The sequence below is a fragment of the Mustela nivalis genome (assembly GCF_964662115.1).
Source record: "Mustela nivalis genome assembly, chromosome: 4".
NCBI classification, from domain to species: Eukaryota; Metazoa; Chordata; class Mammalia; order Carnivora; family Mustelidae; genus Mustela; species Mustela nivalis.
Window position 1 is genome coordinate 78,731,996 of NC_139023.1, and position 6,000 is coordinate 78,737,995.

Consider the following 6,000-nt stretch of genomic DNA (forward strand, 5'->3'; position numbering starts at 1 on the left):
TCTATATTTTCATTATTAGTGTATAAGAAAAGAACTGATTTTTGTACATTGATGTTGTACCTTGCCACATTACTGAATACACCGATATCTAGTAAAGAGATTGAAGCAGTGATCAAAAACTTCCCAAAAAACAAGAGTCCAGGACCTGATGTTTTCCCTGGAAAATTCTACCAGACATTCAGAGAACAAATAATACGTATTTTCCTGAAGCTGTTTCCAAAAATAGAAAGAGAAGGAAAACTTCCAGACTCTTTTTATGAAGCCAGAAATACCTTGATCCCCAAACCAGGCAAAGACCCCACCAAAAAGGAGAATTTCAGACTAATATCCCTGATGAATACAGATGCCAAGTTTCTCAACAAGATCTTAGCTAATAGGTTCCAACAGTACATTAAAAAATCTCCACTATGGCCAGGTAGAATTTATCCATGTGATTCAAGGGTAGTTCAACATTCACAAATCAATCAATGGGATAGAACAAATCAATAAGAGAAGTAAGAACCACATGATCTTCTCAATTGATGCAGAAAAAGCATTTGACAAGTTACAACATCTGTTCCTGATTAAAACACTTCCAAGTATAGGGATGAGGGAACATTCTTCCACTTCATAAAATCTATCTATGAAAAACCCACACACAGCAAATATCATTCTCATTGGGGGAAAAAGATGACAGCCTTTCCTTTGAGATCAGGAACACAACAAGGATGTCCACCCTCACCACTGTTGTTCAACATAGTACTAGAAGTCCTAACAACAGGAATCAGACAACAAAAAGAAATAAAATGTATTCAAATTGGCAAAGAAGAAGTCAAACTCTCTCTCTCTTCAGAGATGACATAATACTTTATATGCTGCCTTGTATTTTAAACTTGTGTGAGCAATGCAACCAGAAACAAACAAACAACAACACCAAAACAGTGAAAAATGCTTTTTGCAATTGCTGCAGTAAAGCTATCCAGTGGCAGCAAGCACTTCATCCAACAGAGGTAGCTGCAATGTCTCATGTTTGCCCCAATGTCTTTTCCTGAGGATTTACATTAATATCCTATGTACCATTTATTCTTTGTTCCAACAGCACTGTCTTAGTTTCTGAGTTTTTTGTCTAAGCAAAAACTTCAAACCTTAAATAAAATCAATAAAGCCCTGGCATCTGTCCAATGAATTTCCTTTTCATGTAAGTTTGACAGAATACATTTATCTCCCTTGAAACCAAGATCTGGAAGTACTCTGGTATTTAAGGAAAAGAACACAAAACTTACACTTAAGTGGTACGATGCATTGTGTTTGAATTTCTTCCTTCCCTTTTTCATTTAATCTATAGCTTGCTTTAGTAAAGGCATATATTTTTTTCCATTCAATGATCTATCTCCTAATTTTATATATAGAATCTAATTATTTATTTATTCATTTTTTAACAAACCACTGCAAGAAAAATTATCTTAAACTTTCAAGTCCATTTTGTAAAATGTTTTAGATGTACAATAATATTATCTAAAACAATGAGAATTTTGCTTTTTCCTTTGACTTTAACTAATTGACTAGAAAGTTCTTTTAGAATACTGTTAAATATTAATGTTTGTAATGCCAACTTTATTTTCTTAAAATTTGTACTTCTGATGATTTGACATTATACATGATACTGGCTTTTACCTTATGATATATATTTTAATTTACATTGATAAATAATATTCCTTCCTATTTTATTAACAGTTTTTGTCAGAAATGCATGCTATATTTTATCAAATGACTTTTTGGCACTTGTTGAGGTGATCATATCCACATTGACTTTTTAACATGGTGAATTATAATAAAGATGCTCTGACAATGAGCTACTATTGAATTCCTGGAAGAGATTTCACTTGATACCATTAATTATTTGTCATAAGTTGTAGTTGGAATTTGCTTGATTAATTATATTTTGTTTGAAAATATTTTATGATCTCAATATATGAGACTGAATATTAATTCAGGAAGCCTGCTTCCCTCTCTCTCTCTGCCTGCCTCTCCATCTACTTGTGATTTCTCTTTGTCAAATAAATACATAAAATCTTAAAAAAAAATTAAAAAAATAAATAAATGAAAAATAAAAATAAAAATAAAGGCCAACATCACTAACCTGTGGAAAACTTTGCATGCATCCAAGACTTTTAGGGGTGTGTTTCTTTGTTTGGCATCATCTCTGACTAGATCCGTGTATCATTAAATTAATTTTGGGTAATGATTCAGGGTTGTCATAAATCCTTCTTTCTTTGAGTTATTTCTCTCTGCTTGGTGTGCTCTGTGTTTTTAAAGAAATGTAGCAGATAATATGTAAATGGGTGCAAATGTTTCTAATAAAGTAAAAGTTACAATTGGATCTCATTCTACTGCGATTATTTTTGTGACAGAGTGGAGGAAAGTTTAGAATGGAAGAAAATGAAAATTTTAGACTCAAACATTTTTTAATAAAATATGAGTCATTTTATGGAAGAGAGAAATTCTTCATCTGTAAACCTAAGTTTTGTAAGGGCAATGGTTTTATCTTTTCTACTCACTGTTTTGGGCCTATTATCAAAGGGGAAAAAAAAATAGAAAGACTTCAGTAAAGTTATTCTAAGTGAATGAATGCATTTATTTTAATTTTTTAAAATGTAAGTTGGAACCCTTTAGCATTTTCAGGAAAAAATTTTATTTAATCAATATGGGGTCTGCAGTGCATTATATGATTATGTTATAATTTCATATGAACCTCATAGGCAGTTTCTAGAAAAATTATATATGTTAAATAATCAGTTTCTAACAGAGATAATACACTGGCCCAACATCTGTTGTGCACTGGAGTTTTAAGTCCTGTTACCACTCTCTTTAATGGTTTCTTGGAAAAAACAGAGTTTTGCTTTAGGTAGGGTCATGTATCCTTGATCTGTGGTCAGTTATTTTTTTTTTAAATATCCTATCCCTAATTCTATTCATAATTTTAAATGGCCTGATAAAAATATATGTTTATAAAAAATAAAAATTAAAAAAAAAAGTATGTATTCATAAGCTGCAAAAAAAAAAAAAAAATGACTTGGGCCATACAAAGTCATCAGATTCCAATAGCATGAGAGTCTGAAGTAAGTTTTCTGTTGACCATTCATCATTCATTCATCATCTTGCACCAGTGATGCATCAAAATGCACTCTATTTTTTTTAAGATTTTATTTATTTATTTGACAGACAGAGATCACAAGCAGGCAGAGAGGCAGACAGAGGTTGGTGGGGGAGCAGGCTCCCTGCTGAGCAAATCACTGTAATAATTTGGGAAGAATACATATCAAATACTTACAAATAGGTATAAATGTAGATGTTCAAACAAATAAAAATACTTTTTTTTTTTTAATTGAGAAATAAATTCTTCAGGTTTCTGATCATGAGTACAAACTTACCTGCAGGACTGGTTTGCTTTCTCCTTGGCTTACAGACGGCCACCACTTCACATGGTTGTTACCCTGCGCATGCATGCTGCTGGTGTCTCTCTGTATGTCCTAATCCCCTCTTTTTATAAGAGCACCACTCACATGGAATTAGGGCCCACCATTATGGCCTCACTTTAACCTAACTAAGGTTTGAAACCTTTATTCCCAAATACAATTACCTAGGAGGAAATGGGTGTGAGAACATCAACGTTTGATTTTGGCAAATGAGGAAACACAACAGAACAGTGTGTAAGGAATTTTTTTTTTTTTTTTTTTTTTTTTTAGGAATGTCTTTTAAAAAGCATCTATGGAAGGGAAGAGAAGGAGCAGGACCAGGCAGAGAGAGACTGTGAGCTGCTGTATTGCAGGCCTGAATGATAGCCCTGGATACCCCAGAAGTAGCTTCAAGGCATTTATACTTCACCCATGAGACGTGTTCTGTATTGGTTCAAAAAGATCAGGCTTTATGACCTGTTTTGATCAGTCTTGAGATGTGTGAACGTCAAGAATCACATTACTTAATCTTTAGTAAAGACATTCTCTGATGGTGCTGAGATCAAGAGGCTATCGCTGACAGCACTCCCAGCATTTGAGGCACTAAATCCTACCTGAAAGCAAAATATGGTGGTGTGTTACCTTGTTCATCACAGTACTTTTTCTGCTAGACCCCTTCCCATTTAAGTTTAAGCACCTCATATTTATAAGTGCGATTTTCCATGGGAGAATCCAATATATGAAAACCTCAATGGTGAATTTTCAGAAATACTTAACTTTCTTGCTTTTAACAGGTGAAGAGGAAAGCATGAAATATTTTGAGTGGTTAAATAACATAATGGAGATGTAATTTATTAAGCAATATTTATCTAAAATAGTGCACTAATATTGTTTACAAAGACATTTCTACCATATCAATAGTTTTCATATTAGAAAGAATCAAAATCAAGATTTAATTTAAAAAACAGTTATTTCATCACATAATTAGCATAGCTAGAGGTAAAAAAAAAATCTGACATTACACATTACTCACAAATTCTGAAATAGAGCCTCAAATAGCATGAAGAATTCGTTTTTATATCCCCTTAAATCATTTCTTATTATCTCTTGGAAATTCTTATAAGACTAATCAGCACTGAGTTCTCAATTCTAAAAACAGCAGGGGCTTTGCTTGGAATTTCCAACACATAATTAATGGGTCAGTTATAAACACAAAGCCGACTCAGTTTGTATTATCGAAGACAGTTTGGAATGGCAGGTGTTTACTACTTCCTTACATCTCTAATCATACTTGGCTTGATGCTTTAATGCCTGAAACTACATATAATGACAATTCCTGTTGTGAAAATGCCACAGAAACATTAGAAGGCAAAGGCATATTTGCAGAGACAACAGAAAACAGTGGGAAAAAAGTCAGTGTATTTCTAACAAATTTGCCAAAACTGTGATTTTGTAGCAAGATGAACACAATGGGAAGTTCCAAAGGGAAATTTATTTTTCATATCCTATAATTAATAGAAAAAAAGTTAAATTGCCTTTTTCAATGTCATATTTTTAATGATATATATTTTGAATTATGGAGAGTAAAGCAGCATGTTCAGTTTCACTGTAATAATAAATAAACTTGGTCATGGTGAATTTGATTAGTGTGGCCATGAGTAGATGTGCTATGTGCTGTCGTGCCTTCAGACCCCTGAGGCTGTTCATTCCTTCATATGATTTCTTTTCGTTTCTTTCTTTTTCAATTTAATCCATCAATTTTTAAATGACATCTCCACTTCACCTTTTAACCCACTTTTTAGAAATATATTGTTGGAAGGATTGTTTTATTATATTCCCCCAATAAGTGTTAATTAGAGAAGAGGATCATAAGGTATATATATATATATATACATGTATATATATATACATATACATAAGGAGTTAATAAAATTTCGCGTTTATTGTCCCACAATTTATACAATGCTTAGCTGTGAATATTTGGTGAAAGTTATTAACAGTTAAACTTTTTCAAAGCAAAGGAAATTTGGTCAGGTCAACTTTAGTAAACATAAATGTGGAATTTAGTAATATTTGATAAATTTCTTAATTGTAAATTATGGGCATATTTATGAGCGTTGGCTTGGACACAATAGTGATAGTTACACATATAATAACTAATAAATTTATAAAATAGCAACACATGACCCAATGCTTGTGTTCTTTGTGAGCCAATTAAGATATAAAAGTGAATATACAAATTATAATTTGACAGAGTTATTAAATAGCACTAAGATCCTTCTACCCTAAATTAGAGGTAGTAAAATACACTATTTATATAAATGAAAAACTCTTCTCAATACCAAGAAGAAATTGAGCTTAGAACTTTATTCCTGATTAAGTAAATTATCCTCTACCAACATAACTTCCAAATAAAAACACGAATTCTGTGTAAATGTGTTCTTACTTGTTTCATTATAATGTTTTCTATATCCTGTGGTTTCTCTCTGTGTCAAACACTTATTTCCTTAATGGCATCTTGTGCAAAAATGTGAAAAAATCCAAAGCCAACTCGCCTCTACATAAT